Below are 17291 nucleotides of genomic sequence, written 5' to 3'. Positions count from 1 at the left end.
GAACATCTTTTGTTTTCCACAGAAAAAGAGTTAAGAGCAACATGAGGTTGAGTAAATGACGACAGAATTTTTTTTGAGTGAACTATTCCTTTAAAACTATATAATAAATAAAGTGTTGCATAATATTTATGATTCATCGGTAATAAACTGGTTTAACTTGCACAGATCTGACCTCATGAAAATATTCTGGAATATCGATCAGCAGAAGTTGTGGCTTTGAATCGCAGTCAGGCTGCTTTAAAATCTTAATGCAGAAATTGTGTTTTTGGGTCTCAGCTAATAATGTTCACAGCCAAGATGGTCACAATTAAACCAGCATCAAATTAAGTGAGACAGAAACCACGAAATGACTCAGATGTGCAAAAATAATATGTAACGGCCACATGAAACAAAAATGAAGCTAGTTTAAAATATTAGATCATATGTGTCTTTTTAAGAAACACAGACAGGATGGATGGACGCCATTGTGTAAGTCGATGTGAGGACATTCGGTTCTATTGGCCTCGTTTTCGCTCATCCGAACCACGTGTGTTCGCCAGATCAGGTCTGTTAGAGATTAACCACGAGTTTAAACAACATTTGTGTTAGTGTGTGTGGGTGTTTGCATGTGTGTGCAACATGACATGTTCATTCATGCATGTAAAGTAAGGTCAGTTCAGATAATGTGATTTTTTACAAGTTGCACGCTTATGTTGCTAATGAGAATGATCAATTACATTTTGAGACATAAGATTAAAGGGATAGTTCACCCAAAAGTGAAAATTCTCTCATCATTTACTCACTCTCATGCCATCCCAGATGTGTTTGACTTTATTTCTTCTGCTGAACACAAATGAAGAATTTTAGAAGAATATCTCAGCTCTGAAGGTCCATACAATGCAAGTGAATGGTGATCAGAACTTTGAAGCTCCAAAAATCCCATAAAAGAAACATAAAAGTACTCCATAAGACTCCAGTGGTTTAAATTACGATTACAATTTACATTTTTGTGTAAATCCCAGGAGATCAGCAGTTTTAGAAATACTCAAACCAGCCCGTCTGGCACCAACAATCATCCATGTGATTATCTAATCAGCCAATCGTGTGGCAGCAGTGCAGTGCATAAAATCATGCAGATACAGGTCAGGAGCTTCAGTTAATGTTCACATCAACCATCAGAATGGGGAAGAAATGTGATCTCAGTGATTTGGACCATGGCATGATTGTTGGTGCCAGATGGGCTGGTTTGAGTATTTCTGGGATTTTCACGCACAGTCTCTAGAATTTACTCAGAATGATGGCAAAAACAAAAAACATCCAGTGAGCGGCAGTTCTGCGGACGGAAACGCCTTGATGAGAGAGATCAACAGAGAATGGCCAGACTGGTTTGAACTGACAAAGTCTACGGTAACTCAGATAACCACTCTGTACAATTGTGGTGAGAAGAATATAATATCAGAATGTTATTCTGGGATGCGGGTTGGCGCTGTTTTGGTGGCACGAGGGGGACCTACACAATATTAGACAGGTGGCTTTAATGGTGTGGCTGATGTAAATGTGAGTTGTGTAGGGAGAGAGAGAGAGAGAGCTGGAGATGTGTGTGACTGGTACAAACACTCAATCAGCTCTCTGTAATACACAAACTGAAACAAAACCACATTATAAAAGTTCTCTTTATAAAACAATAGTGGGTGTAGCTAATAAGAAAACCTCTTACTGCTCGACACCATCATAAAAAAATCTGTAAATGTGGCTGCTTGTTTTACTGTGGTTTTACAAAGGATGGTTTTTGGCTCCACCTTTTGGTTGAAATGAGAACTGCAGTAGAAAATTAAATGTACATTTACAAACAGTGTATTTTTCATACTAAATTGTTGCTCTTCAAACGAGATATTATACTTAACATAAAACAAAGGCAACCTGAGTAAACACAAAATACAGTTTTCAGTTAACTGCCCCATTAAAGTTAATAGCTGGTTGTGCCACCTTTAGCAGCAACAACTGTAACCAAACACTTCCGATAACTGGAGATCAGTCTTTCACAACACTGCTTTAGTTCAGCCACATTGGAGGGTTTTCGAGCATGAACTGCCCGTTTAAGTTCCTGCCACAGCATCTCAATCAGGTTCAAGGACATTGACTAGGCCACTCCAATTTTAATTTAGCTTCTTTTGAGCTATTCAGAGGTGGATTTACTCCTATGCTTTATATCATTGTCTAGCTGCATAATCCAGATGCACTTGAGCTTCAAATCACGGACTGATGACCGGACGTTCTCCTTTAGGATTTTCTGGTAGAGAGCAGAATTCATGTTTCCTTCAATTATTGCAAGTCGCCCTGAAGCAGCAAAGCATCCCCACACCATCACACTCCCATCACCATGCTTGACCGTAGGTATTTACGCCAGATGTAATGGGACCCCTGTCTTCCAAACAGTTCCACTTTCGACTCATCAGTCCACAGAACATCCTCCCAAAAGGTTTGAGGATCATCAAGGTGTGTTTTGGCAAAATTCAGACGAGCCTTAATGTTCTTCTGGGTTAGCAGTGGTTTTCGCCTCACCACTCTTCCATGGATGGCATTTTTGTCCAGCGTTTTTCTGATAGTGGAGTCATAAACAGTGACCTTTATTAGTGCGAGAGAGGCCTGCAGTTCCTTGGATGCTGTCCTTGGCTTTTTTGTGACTTCCTGGATTAGTCGCTGTGCTCTTGGAGGAATTTTGGAAGGTCGGCCACTTCTGGGAAGGTTCACTACTGTGCCACGTTTTCTCCATTTGGAGATAATGGCTCTCACTGTGGTTCTGTGGAGTCCCAGAGACTTTGAAATAGCTTTGGACGAGCCAGGATGAATAGACTCTCATTTCCCAAAGGTTTGTGGTCACCAGGGCAATGCGATGGACATGAAATGGAGTCCCTTCATGGACAACATCATTGCGTCCAGCTCCGAGGACTGTATGGTGAGAAATTAACCAATTAACAGTAACGACAAAGACGATGGCATTGATGATAATGTAGCTGTGACCTTTAAACTCTAGGTGCAAATCTGGCAGATTCCTGACGGTGGTTTGAGGCGGAACATGACGGAAGCTCTGATGATTCTGATTAGTCACAGCCGGAGGGCAGGGCTTATTGAGTGGCATCCCACCAGCAGCGGAATTCTGCTCAGTGCTGGATATGACTACAAGGTAACCATGGTAACCATAAAATAACCCATAGAAACTTTATAACACTCTTAAGGTAATATTTTGTTGGTTTACGCAACAGATCGTCATTTGGAATCTTGAGGAGGGTGTGGCTGGGAAAATGATTGACAGCCATCCTGATGCTGTGCTTTGTATGTCGTTCAACATAGACGGAAGTTACTGGCCACGAGCTGTAAAGATAAAAAACTGCGAATCATCGAGCCCCGTTCAGGGAAGGTCCTTCAGGTGAGCGCAGCTGTCATGTATTTGAATGCCAGAAGTCTGTGTGCACCATTTTACATCTTTTTTAGTGAAATATTTAAATACGGCTGTTTTCAATTCAGTTATTTACATTCAGTCACTTTAAATGAACAATATGTAACATTGGCATCAAGCGTTTAAAATGGGTACTGCAGTCCAAATTCAAAATATTGGAGAGAGTTGTCTCCCCCGTCCCTTCCTCCCCAGACTCGAAGGTCACGTGGGTTGTCAGGTTGAGGACACGCAACAGGAACAAGCAAACTGGCAGTGGCAAGCGATGAGCCTTACACTGTAAGTTGATCAGCTAATGTAAACGTTTGCAATGTTTTTATTGTTTGCAATTATACACCAGCTCATGTGGATTTTTTATATCTCTGTCAATGTTAGCTAGATGTATTGCTGGCTTCCATGGCTGCAGCGCACTGTGTTTGCCCGCTAACTTGTTTCAAATCTGGCAACCCGGGGTGTCGAAATACTATTGGGAAATGGGCAGTGGGCGGGATCACACAGGCCAAAACACAAACAGAAATTTCGTCCCGGAACGGACATTTCAAAGTAGAATATACTGGCTGTAGCACTGTATCGGAGAAGCCAGTATTTCAACTTAGCATGCTTCCTAAATCTCTGATAACATATTATGATAATTTCATGCTTTAGTACAGGAAATATATTACATATTGCTCCTTTAAAGTCTTGCCTACATAAAATCTATTGAACATTTCCACCCGTCAGATACAGTTCATTTAACACACGTTAATCAATAGCGCACAACATCAATTCTCATATTTTGATCCATTAAGTTTTCTTAATGCATTTATGCAACATTACATCAAAATGGTACCAGTTTATACTCAAATGCATGTGACATCAAATAAACAAGAATAAGGTCAAAAATATTCCAAAAGTAACCTGATTACATTACCTTAAAATGTAATCCAATAGAGTGTGTTACTGATTACAGTTTTTGTCAGTACCAGATTACAATTCAGAAGTAATCTACCCAGCACTGCGCATATATATATATATATATATATATATATGTATACAACAATTGTTGTTGTTGTTTTAGTTCTATTATTGCTACTGTATATACAGTACTCAAAACATCTAAATAGGGTAAAACAGGCCTTTTTTAACAACTATGTATAAATACTACATACAGTATACATGCACAGCTAATCCAGATACAAGGAAAATATTATTAGAGGTAAAAAGTACATTTCTCAGTTGTTTCCAGTTAGATATGATGATTAAATACAGATTTGATGCTGCCAGGTTTTTACTCAGAAGCAGATCTGTAAATAAAATTCCTTTTTTACTATCAATCTCCACTTTCACATTCTTCTTCTTTTGTTTTTTGGCAATTCACATTCTCCATGCATATCGCCACCTACTGGACAGGGAGATGAATTCCTAGCAAAAAAGGACTTAAGTATTGTTTCTCACGCACACCTATCATATCACTTCTGAAGATATGGTTTAAAAGTAATCGTATGGATTACTTTTATGCTCCCTTCATGTGCATTTTTAAGTGTCAAATTTTGGTTACCATTCACTTGCATTATATAGACCTACAGAGCTGACATATTCTTCTAAAATTCTTAATTTGTGTTCTGCAGAAGAAAGAAAGTCATACACATCTGGGATGGCATGAGGGTGAGCAAATGATGAGAGAATTTTCATTTTGGGTGAACTGTCCCTTTAAGTGTGAAATAGAGTACTGCCATCTAGTGGCTATGTTTGGAGGACCACTTAACATTAAATGCACTGCATCTCTGAACTTATCCACTTAAATCAGTGATTACACTGATCAATAAGATCTTGATTAGTTAACGCTGAAGTGTGTAATTTCTGCACTATTAGCTGCAACAAACGGAATTACCAAAAATAAATAAAAAATACAAACACTTTTGTATAACTCAATTTTAGAATATTAATAATCAAGAAAAATGATAAAATGTAATAAAGTAATAAAGTTTGAAATGCCACCTATAGAAATTACTACTTCATTTCCCGGAATGCAATAAATATTAAACAATCAACAGAAAAATTGTCTAATAAGGAAAAAAAAAAATGAAAAAAATAATTCTATTAAATTCTAAAATCAGGGAATAAATAAGCAGTCTTGGTTAAAAATAATAACAATTATTTATATCACAAAGTGTGTCCTGGACTGATGAAATTGCGCAGTTTAACTGTGTTGAATTTCTTTAAATTGCAATTCAGTGCATTTCCTATCATTCCAATTCAAATTCCTGTAGGGAGTGGCCAATTCTATTCGAATTCAAACTCAATTGAAAGAGTCAATTCTGAAATGCTGAATTTTTCACAACTCTGGTTTACGAACAGGTTTCCCAAAAACTCCCCCTTTCCTCCGCTGCTCAGTCAAAGAGGTAGTTTTGACCCAAACTCACTTTGTTATTTGGTCAAGTCAGAAGTTGTCATGTCAGACCACTCAAACAGAGTTTTGACAGCGGAATCGTTCTTCAAATGGCTTTTCATATTTAGCTGGGATATAAGAATGTGTTTTAACAAAAATAAAAAATTAAGAAATCCTAAAGAATGAGAATCCATAATGGATTTCTAATGTGCAGTTCTTTAAAAACGTTAGAGGAGTGAGTTACAGGTGAACGATCTGTTGATGGTGTTTATGTGCAGGTGTGATGCCGAAACCTGGTGTAGATACGGGCGAGTGTGGTGACTCTGAAAGGTCTGGTGAAGCCTGTCTCAACGATCGTCCCACGCAGGGTGAGAAAAGACCAGAATTCTGATTTCGAGCTTTGAAAACAATCTCAAACAAGCATTTCTAACTTCCATGTACTTCTGATATATTTCTGTGTGAATAGCACTAATAATTGATTCACAATAAGACCAGGAATGTGTATTAAGAAAGTAAACAGGGTCTGTTTTAGATTTCATGTCAAATAATGTCATGTAAACAAACTCATTTCGATGTTCTACATTTTTAAGCATCATCATAACTTCATGGCACAATGTGAGGCTTTTACAGTAACAAAATGCACACAAAACATACGTCATGTGAGATGATTTGGGTTGATGTCTGTTATTGTTTGCAGTCAGAGAGGATATTTTCCTGATGACAGCAGGCACAGAATTGGCTCTGTCTGCTGCTGAATGGCTCAGTGGAGTTAACCGAGGTGAATCTTCCGTTTCATTACACAAACTTGCATGTGCTTTCATTCTTTTACTGATATTAACAGGTTTTCATGAGGTTTAGAGTATAGAAAATATAATTACCTCTGCATAAACCATTGCATCTATGAGATATTCTTAGTATTGAAATAAAGGTGTGCTTGCACATGGCCCATGTTGATTTCTCTTAAGGAAGCTTATAAGCATCCATATGCAGCTTTATAGCTTTATAACTTTGCCTTTGCCTCAAAACTGTTTGGATGGCATAAAATCTCACAGATGTTGATATTCAGATGAAATATCTCGATTAAGAGGAGCACAGACATTCAGTAAAGGTGTTGAGATGAGATTTAGTGCCATCCAGTGGCGTAGCCAAGGGTGGGCCACCCAAATTAGACCCAGGCCCACCCAGAATATTAGAGATTATTATTTGACTTCAAATATATATTGATAAAGTAGTTTAAAAAATGCATAAACTCTGATTACTGAAAAAACTGATTGAATGTGCCGCTTCTCTGTTGTTAAGGGAAAAAAAAAAAAAAAAGAAATCGGGCAAAAACTTCGCCATCCATTTTTTAATCGAGGCCTACCCGAAAGTAATTTCCTGGCTATGCCCTTGGTGCCATCTATGGTCTAGAGAAAAAGTTAAGGTGGGGGGGGGGGTCATCTTACCCTGGAGGGCGTCTTCCCCCATCTTACCCTACATATGACATCTGAACAGAAAGTATTCTGAATCTTGATTTGTCCGTTCACAAATGACTGTGATTCGCTGGAGAAAATGTTGAAACATTTTTGGTGAAAGCATATGACGTCATTGAGGTAGTCGACCAACAGATGGCGCCAAAGGATAGTTCAAACTTTTCTAGTCTGAATGACCAAATTCATCCTCAAGAATTGTCTTAGTACTTTGAATGACATTGCTCATTGATTATTTTTCTCTCAGTAGACACTTTATTATATATAAAGCAACATATGATAAAGTACCAATGCTGCGCTCCAGTCAACTTGGATGTGGGATATTCCTACTTGATATCTCCGATCTCCAACCATGAAGGCATTCCATTGCCAGATGCTCGGAAGATGACGTGTAAGGAAACAAAACTGCAACACTCCCATTAGTTTAGCAGTCACCAGAGATGTCTCCTAGCAAACCAATTCATAAACAATCTGCAACGCTAGCATTTGTGCAACAGGTGTACGTTTACCATAAGAGTTTAATTTACTGTGTTTTATTCACCTGTCTCTGCAAATGTTTATTTAACAAGCTTGTTAAACATCATGTAGGAACTTTGACTCATTTATCGATATTACTTAATAAAAGTGAATGTTTCTCACTTACTTTGTATATCTCCCCTGGTGCCGACCACTGATATATATCAGAGATTATTTAGCATAGACGGGTCACTTCTATTTAAATTAATGGGAGAATTGGAACGCTCAACCAAGAAGCTCTGTGCACCCAACGGTCAACGGATGTAGAAAGGAAGTCCCGCCTTACAGTTAAGAACCAATCACCTTTTAGATACAGACATTGCCAGTCAATCAACCTTTGAACTATACAAGCCAGGAAAATTGCGTGTTTTTAGGGTAATCTGAGGTAAAGAATCACAATTTATGATACCAGAGTCGTCAGATTTAAAAATAATAATAATAATAATAACAACTAGTATCCCCTTTTCTCCCAATTTGGAATGCCCAATTCCCACTACTAAGCAGGTCCTCGTGGTGGTGCGGTTACTCACCTCAATACGGGTGGCGGAGGACAAGTTTCAGTTGCCTCTGCTTCCGAGACCATCAATCCGCGCATCTCATCACGTGACTCGTTGTGCATGACACTGCGGAGACTCACAGCATGTGGAGACTCATGCTACTCTCCACGATCCATGCACAACTTACCACGCGCACCATTGAGAGCGAGAACTACTAATCACGACCACGAGGAGGTTACCCCATGTGACTCTACCCTCCCTAGCAACCGGGCCAATTTGGTAGCTTAGGAGACCTGGCTGTAGTCACTCAGCACGCCCTGGATTCAAACTCGTGACTCCAGGGGTGGTAGTCAGCGTTAACACTCGCTGAGCTAACCAGGCTCCCCATCATATTTTATTGCTGATTTGAAACATGTCCTTTGATCGTAATCTTGACCAACCGTTTTTGAGATTTTGGTCTTTCTACATTCAAGTAGATAGGAGCTGCACTGGCATGACTGGAAATAGCCTCCCGAGAGTGTTCCAAAGAATGACTTTGCATATATATAGAACTGGATCGCTGAAGCAACAGTAAACTGCTTGCAGGAGGTGAAGCCACCGGAAGTGTTCGAGCGGCCATCCTGATATGCCCAAACTGTCATAGAGCATCAGTGACTAAAAAGCCCCCGTTTCACCATCTCTGATCTCCGGATACAACAGTCGCATTTCACCCTCTAGTGACAATCATGTTCAATGTTTAATTTGCTCGTTCTGGATAATATTTGTTACGAGGGAGAAGATATACGCGGATCGCGATGTGAGAGCATCCACCTGACCTGATGTTCAGCCTATCAATGCAGCTCAATGATCACCAAAGGTAGGAAAAGCTGTAATATTTACTTTTTTAGGGTGACAATACGTCCTTACCCCCGAACGGGACTTTTAAAAAGTCAGACCGGGATTTCTAAAAAATTCCTGACTTTAAATAAATAAATAATTACATGTGTAGGACATCTGCATTGTAGGGATGTACATGCAGATTTCAGTTATAAAATCGGTGATTGAATGACTAATGTTTACTCACTGAAATGAGATGATTTCCATTAGAGTGTTTGGGCATAGCAATATGGCGGCACTGTGACTTCACTTTTATGACATCATGAGCAATCCAGTTATATATACAGGTGCATCTCAATAAATTAGAATGTCGTGGAAAAGTTCATTTCAGTAATTCAACTCAAATTGTGAAACTCGTGTATTAAATAAATTCAGTGCACACAGACTGAAGTAGTTTAAGTCTTTGGTTCTTTTAATTGTGATGATTTTGGCTCACATTTAACAAAAACCCACCAATTCACTATCTCAACAAATTAGAATACATCATAAGACCAATAAAAAAAAAACATTTTTAGTGAAATGTTGGCCTTCTGGAAAGTATGTTCATTTACTGTATATGTACTCAATACTTGGTAGGGGCTCCTTTTGCTTTAATTACTGCCTCAATTCGGCGTGGCATGGAGGTGATCAGTTTGTGGCACTGCTGAGGTGGTATGGAAGCCCAGGTTTCTTTGACAGTGGCCTTCAGCTCATCTGCATTTTTTGGTCTCTTGTTTCTCATTTTCCTCTTGACAATACCCCATAGATTCTCTATGGGGTTCAGGTCTGGTGAGTTTGCTGGCCAGTCAAGCACACCAACACCATGGTCATTCAACCAACTTTTGGTGCTTTTGGCAGTGTGGGCAGGTGCCAAATCCTGCTGGAAAATGAAATCAGCATCTTTAAAAAGCTGGTCAGCAGAAGGAAGCATGAAGTGCTCCAAAATTTCTTGGTAAACGGGTGCAGTGACTTTGGTTTTCAAAAAACACAATGGACCAACACCAGCAGATGACATTGCACCCCAAATCATCACAGACTGTGGAAACTTAACACTGGACTTCAAGCAACTTGGGCTATGAGCTTCTCCACCCTTCCTCCAGACTCTAGGACCTTGGTTTCCAAATGAAATACAAAACTTGCTCTCATCTGAAAAGAGGACTTTGGACCACTGGGCAACAGTCCAGTTCTTCTTCTCCTTAGCCCAGGTAAGACGCCTCTGACGTTGTCTGTGGTTCAGGAGTGGCTTAACAAGAGGAATAAGACAACTGTAGCCAAATTCCTTGACACGTCTGTGTGTGGTGGCTCTTGATGCCTTGACCCCAGCCTCAGTCCATTCCTTGTGAAGTTCAGCCAAATTCTTGAATCGATTTTGCTTGACAATTCTCATAAGGCTGCGGTTCTCTCGGTTGGTTGTGCATCTTTTTCTTCCACACTTTTTCCTTCCACTCAACTTTCTGTTAACATTCTTGGATACAGCACTCAGTGAACAGCCAGCTTCTTTGGCAATGAATGTTTGTGGCTTACCCTCCTTGTGAAGGGTGTCAGTGATTGTCTTCTGGACAACTGTCAGATCAGCAGTCTTCCCCATGATTGTGTAGCCTAGTGAACCAAACTGAGAGACCATTTTGAAGGCTCAGGAAACCTTTGCAGGTGTTTTGAGTTGATTAGCTGATTGGCATGTCACCATATTCTAATTTTTTGAGATAGTGAATTGGTGGGTTTTTGTTAAATGTGAGCCAAAATCATCACAATTAAAAGAACCAAAGACTTAAATTACTTCAGTCTGTGTGCATTGAATTTAATACACGAGTTTCACAATTTGAGTTGAATTACTGAAATAAATGAACTTTTCCACGACATTCTAATTTATTGAGTTGCACCTGTATATATATATATATATCAGTGGTGCCGACATGTTTGTTACGTCACGCACCTGCATCTCGGAGAAATCAGTTGAAAATTTTCGCACAAGTTTCCCAGATGGAATTCCGACTACTAGGAAGTTGGAAAATCCGACTTTCCGAGTTGAATGGAACGCAGCTCTGATAGCACACATATGTAGCTGAGACATAATTGCAATGTGTTTTCATCTGGAATATGTCATTTTATATGGAAGCCATGGAGTGCCAATTAGAAAAGAATGAAGAAATAAATAAATAAAAAATAAATAAATAAATAAATAAAATAAATTGGCAATTGCTTTTCTTCATTCATGTTCCAGTTGCTTTTCTTCATCTATTTGCCAGTAGCTTTTCTTTTTCCATATGCCAATTTATTTTCTTTCTCCATTTGACAATCAAGTTTAAAAATGCCATTGGACAGTTGACTCAGAGAGGCAACCAATGAACATTTGACTGTTTTAAGACACACCCCCTCTTCTACGTGCCACTTGAAGGAGATGTAAGACGGCCTGTCATTGGACGGTTATTTATAGAGGTATCTGCAGTTTACATGCTCTATGAATTCTGCGCAAACGAAACGGACGCAAAGTGTATCAGAAGTTAATGTTAACTTGTCACCGCTGCTGTTAAATGCCAAGTGCGGCCCTCGTCGAGTGTGCACAATAGAAGGGAGCCATTAACCGCGATGCAGTCAACAAAGACCCCCCGACCCGTGACTCTGACTGAAGCCAGTGAAGAAGTCTCTTAAAACTGAGTCGAAAGTTCATTGGTTGCTCTCACGAGTCAACTGTCCAATGCCATTTTTAAACTCAATTGGCAAATGGAAAAAGAAACGCCAAAGTAAAACAAAAAAGAAAAGCTATTGGCCAATAGATGAAGAAACTCATCTGGAAAATGAATGAAGAAAAGCAACTGCCAAATGCTTTTTTAAAAAGCATTTAAAAATGACTTGTCCATTTATAAATGTCTTTATTCATATTTTTACTTTCAAATTAATACATTTATAATTTATTTCTTCATTCTTTTTTAATTGTCACTCCACGACTTCCAGAATTTTAAGAGCATTTGTGCATTTGAAATACGTCACTAAAACATTATGTGCATTTGCTGATTTAAGTTGGAGGGGAAAACGGGCTGTGAAATGGATATTTTTTCTGTCAACCATGGAAAGCTGAATTGACATTAAATCATGTGCTAGATATGAATTAGCTAAGTATTAGCGACGTTGGAGTGGATGACAGATTATTGTGAAATTGTACTATTGAAAATGCAGTTACAGTTATCAAGAATTACAGCTTTACTAATGAAAATTCAATTTTTATATCAAGAATGTGTATTCATACAAGTGATGAAGCCATTTTTTACGTCAAGAATTAAGTCTTTACAAATGTTAATGTAATTACTGATAGTAAAAATTAGCACTTTCACTAGTAGTAATTACATTCCTGGTATCAAGAATAAGCATTTTAACTAGTTAAAATTGAAGTGTTGAAATCATCAATTCATATACTGTGAATGATCAGTCAGTTCGGCTTGCCATAGATATCAAAAATTGGTTACTAGTTCAAATTCCAATTTCACATATCAGCAATGCACTTCTTACTAGTAAAAATGTTTAAATCAATAATTACATAGATAATAAAATAGTTATTAACATCTTAGAAATGGGGGGGCCTGGGTATCTCAGCGAGTATTGACGCTGATTACCACCCCTGGAGTCACGAGTTCGAATCCAGGGTGTGCTGAGTGACTCCAGCCAGGTCACCCAAGCAACCAAATTGGCCCGGTTGCTAGGGAGGGTAGAGTCACATGGGGTAACACATTTGGGCATACCAGGATGGCTGCTTGAACACTTCCTGTGGCTTCACCTCCTGTGGACAGTTTACCATTGTGTCAGCGATCCAGTTCTATATATATATATACAAAGTAATTCTTTGGAACGCTCTCGGGAGGCTATTTCCAGTCATGCCAGTGCAGCTCCTATCTACTTGAATGTAGAAAGACCAAAATCTCAAAAATGGTTGGTCAAGATTATGATCAATGAACGTGTTTCAAATCAGCAATAAAATCTGCCTGGGTAGCTCAGCGAGTATTGACGCTGATTATCACCCCTGGAGTCACGAGTTCGAATCCAGGGTGTACTTAGTGACTCCAGCCAGGTCTCCTAAGCAACCAAATTGGCCCGGTTGCTAGGGAGGGTAGTGTCACATGGGGTAACCTCCTCGTGGAGGATTAGTGATTGTCACTCTCAATGGGGCGTGTGGTGAGTTGTGTGTGGATCGCGGAGAGTAGCATGAGCCTCCACATGCTGTGAGTCTCCGCGGTGTCATGCACAACGAGTCACGTGATGAGATGCACGGATTGACGGTCTCAGAAGCGGAGGCAACTGAGACTTGTGCTCCATCACCCGGATTGAGGTGAGTAACTGCGCCACCACGAGGACCTACTAAGTAGTGGGAATTGGGCATTCCAAATTGGGAGAAAAGGAGATAAAAAATAAATAAATAACATCTTAGAAATAACGCACAAATTCAATCCTTTGTTTCACTTGATGATGTGAAAAAATGTATTCATGCTTTTATTTTTTCCTCACATCGACTATTGTAATGCACTTTATACTGGCTTACCTAAAAGTTGTATAGATACACTGCAGCTGGTGCAGAATGCAGCAACCAGAGTGCATACAAGATCCAGGAGGAGCGATCACATTACACCAGTTTTAGCTCATTTGCATTGGCTACCCATTAAATACAGGATAGATTTTAAGGTACTTTTAATGGTTTTTAAAGCACTTAATGCTTTAGCACCATCATACATTTCTGACTTTTTATCAAATTATGCTCCAACTTGCAGTTTAAGGTCTTCCAATGCAGAATTTCTTACACACTGTAATGTAAATCTTAAGAGATCTGGTGAAGCTGCTTTTAGCCATTATGCGCCAAAAATCTGGAATGCTTTACCAAATGTATACCAGAATACTAAATTTTGATTAATCTATTTTATGTTTTTTATTGATTATCATTATATTCAATTTGTTTGTTTTTTATATTTATTTTCTTACATCCATTTTCATTCGTTTTATCTTTGTGCTATTTCATTTTGATTGCGATGATTGTTTTTACTATCTCTGAAATGTTGAATTTTATGTTTTTATACATACAGCTGTGAAGCAAGAATGCATATTTCCGCAAGTAATTACATAATTTTTATTTCAAGATTTAACATTTTAGCCTACCCAATTACTGATATTAAAAATGAGCACTTCACTAGCAGTAATTCTGTTCTTGATATCAAGTATTAGCATTTTAACTATTGAAAATTCAATGGTTGATATCTATAATTCATATCCTGCATGTGAATATATGTTAATTCGGCTTGCCATAGTCAATTGCCTTTGTGATGAATGGCAATGCTAACGGATATAACTCCATTTATTATAGACTTTGGTACAAATAGTTTTCATCTTTGCTATGAGTTTCAGAACATTTGTGGTGCAGATGTAGAAATAGTGATTTTAGTGAGTCCAGTGTTTGTCTCAGTGTAGACCTCAACCAGTTAAAGTATAACATCTTTCCTGCGCTCTCTCTCTCTTTATCTGCTCTTCTCTACAACTGACTTCAAAAGGAAAGTAAGAAGATCCAGAGCACATGTGTTTACCTCCAGAATTCATGGCCTGAATGTGGAACTCTCCTCTCATTTAGAATGAATGACAGATGAGTGTAAACAGTCGTGGGAAGTCCATGTACCACGTGCGAGCTCTCACTGTATGTGTCCTGGAACTACTTTGAACATTTGCCAAAAAAAAAAAAAAAAAAAAAAAAACGAAAGTGACACCAAAACAGTTCAGATTTCAGAGAGAGGAGCATATCTGTGGTTTGTGCTGCGTTTGTTTAGCTGGCCAGAATTATATGGAAATTAACCTGTAGATGGATATTCACGGACAGAATCTAATATTACAAGATGAACATCAGCAATATCTTTTATTCTCAAAGCTATGAGGATGTAAGGTCATTAGAGGAAGATATGACTGCCTTGAGATACAAAGAAAAATCATTAAAGGAATACTTCACCCCAAAAAGACACTTCTGTCATTAGTTAGCCTACTTACTGTGACTTTGTTCCAAACCGTATGCTGTTAATTTGTCTGTGAAACAGAATAGTAGATTTTTGAAGAATCTTCATGCAGCTTTCTTTCTAGATGTCAATCTAACACCTTAGCAACTGCATAGCAACATGCCAACATGCCAAAACCACTCATAACACCTTATTAAATGAATATCAACATGCTAACATGCTAAAACCACCCATAACACCTTAGTAAATGAATATCAACATGCTAACATGCTAAAACCACCCATAACACCTTAGTAAATGAATATCAACATGCTAACATGCTAAAAACCACCCATAACACCTTAGCAACATGCTAAAACGACTCGGAACATCTTAGTAACTGCATAGCAGCATGCCAACATGCTTAAACCACTCGTAACACCTTAGTAAATGAATATCAACATGCTAACATGCTAAAACCACCCATAACACCTTAGCAACTGCATAGCAACATGCCAAAAACCACTCGTAACACCTTAGTAAATGAATATCAACATGCTAACATGTTACGACCACTCATAACACCTTAGTAAATGAATATCAACATGCCAACATGCTACAACCACTCATAACACCTTAGTAAATGAATATCAATATGCTAACATGCTAAAAACCACTCAGAACAAACTAGCAACTGCATAGCAACATGCTAACATGCTAAAACCACTCAGAACACCTTAGTAAATGCATGATGCTAACATGCTAAAAAAACACTCAGAGTGACCTAGTAACCGCCCAGAATATCCTAGCAACTGCACTGTTAATGCACATTTTGGGATATCGATAATTTTTGGGATATTTTTTTGTGGCCACCAAACAAGTACACATTTCAGAAGTCTTAAATGTAGAGTGTAAAATGTAAATGTAAAGCGTATTGTTTGGACATTTTATTCTTTGACAAAAGGTAGTGGACATTTGCACACTAACCTCTTTCTAAACAAGAACAAGTGATGCATGGTCACAGGCACTTTCACTTTAGATGTAATGGTGCTTTTAACATTTGCAGTAGTTTTTCAAAATAAAGGCGCATATGCTCAGCTAAACTTCCCTCAAGTTTATCATTTGGGATTGAAGCGTTGCACATTGAGATGTGCATATTGGCCCATATTTATTTTTATAATGTTTTTCAGTGTATATTATTTCAGTCTCTTTAAGTAATACATTTCAGACTTAAATTTCAGTCTATTACTCACTACACCTATCATATTATTTCTACTTTTGAGCTTTTATGTTGTTAAATTGTCCTTTTGCTGCTTGACAGATGTAGCTATGAAATTTCTCCTTTTGTGTTTCACAGAAGAAAGTTTCAGACAGGTTTGAAATAACATGAGGGCGAGTATGCCCTTTAAAATTGTCTGTAATTGTACTAACATGCAAACTGTTATTGCATGTCTGAAGGATTGTTTCATATAGTATAAGTTCATGCTAATGCTAATGAGAGGCCAAGACAAGACAAAAACTTTCACGACCTACGCCCATCCGTTAAAACATAACACTCATCTGGGTTCAACTTCATTGTGATGTCTTTATAAATGTCTTGGTAGCTTCAGAGAAAGTAATTTCTCTCAGATGGTGTACACAGGAACACAACATTCAGAGTTAATATGATCATTGTCAGCTCTGACCAGCAGCAAAAGGCGACTACATGAGAGTAATCAATCCCCGACACTGTAAAAGATGCTGTAATGTCTTTGTAATGAGTCAGTGAGATTTTAGTTATAAGGCTCCGGATAATAGCTTCAACAGATTTGAGGGACAAAATGAAACTATATTGTTCATGCATAAATGCATGGATACTTTGTTCGCAGGCGTAAAATGGATTAGAAAAAAAGGGATGGTAAGGTTTCACCCTGAGATCGTTGGTACAACGTCTTAAATAATGGTTTTCTTATGTCATTTGGCAGGTCGGGTGATTTTGTGAATGTAATTGGAGTGTCATTAGACGCCTGGTAAAAATGGAATTAATGACCAGAGTGACTGACGTATTACATCATGTGAAATTGTTCCACGTCTAAGCGAGACGGCGTAATTGGAATAATAACTTTTTGCAAACATCAGTCTTAGGTTCTGATTAAAAGATTAATGCCATCTTAGTGTTGGGAATAAAAAGTTGCCTCATCTATCTAACGCGAAAAGCAA

Source organism: Myxocyprinus asiaticus, chromosome 48, assembly GCF_019703515.2.
Source record: "Myxocyprinus asiaticus isolate MX2 ecotype Aquarium Trade chromosome 48, UBuf_Myxa_2, whole genome shotgun sequence".
NCBI lineage: Eukaryota > Metazoa > Chordata > Actinopteri > Cypriniformes > Catostomidae > Myxocyprinus > Myxocyprinus asiaticus.
Note: the sequence above shows the minus strand (reverse complement) of the source record.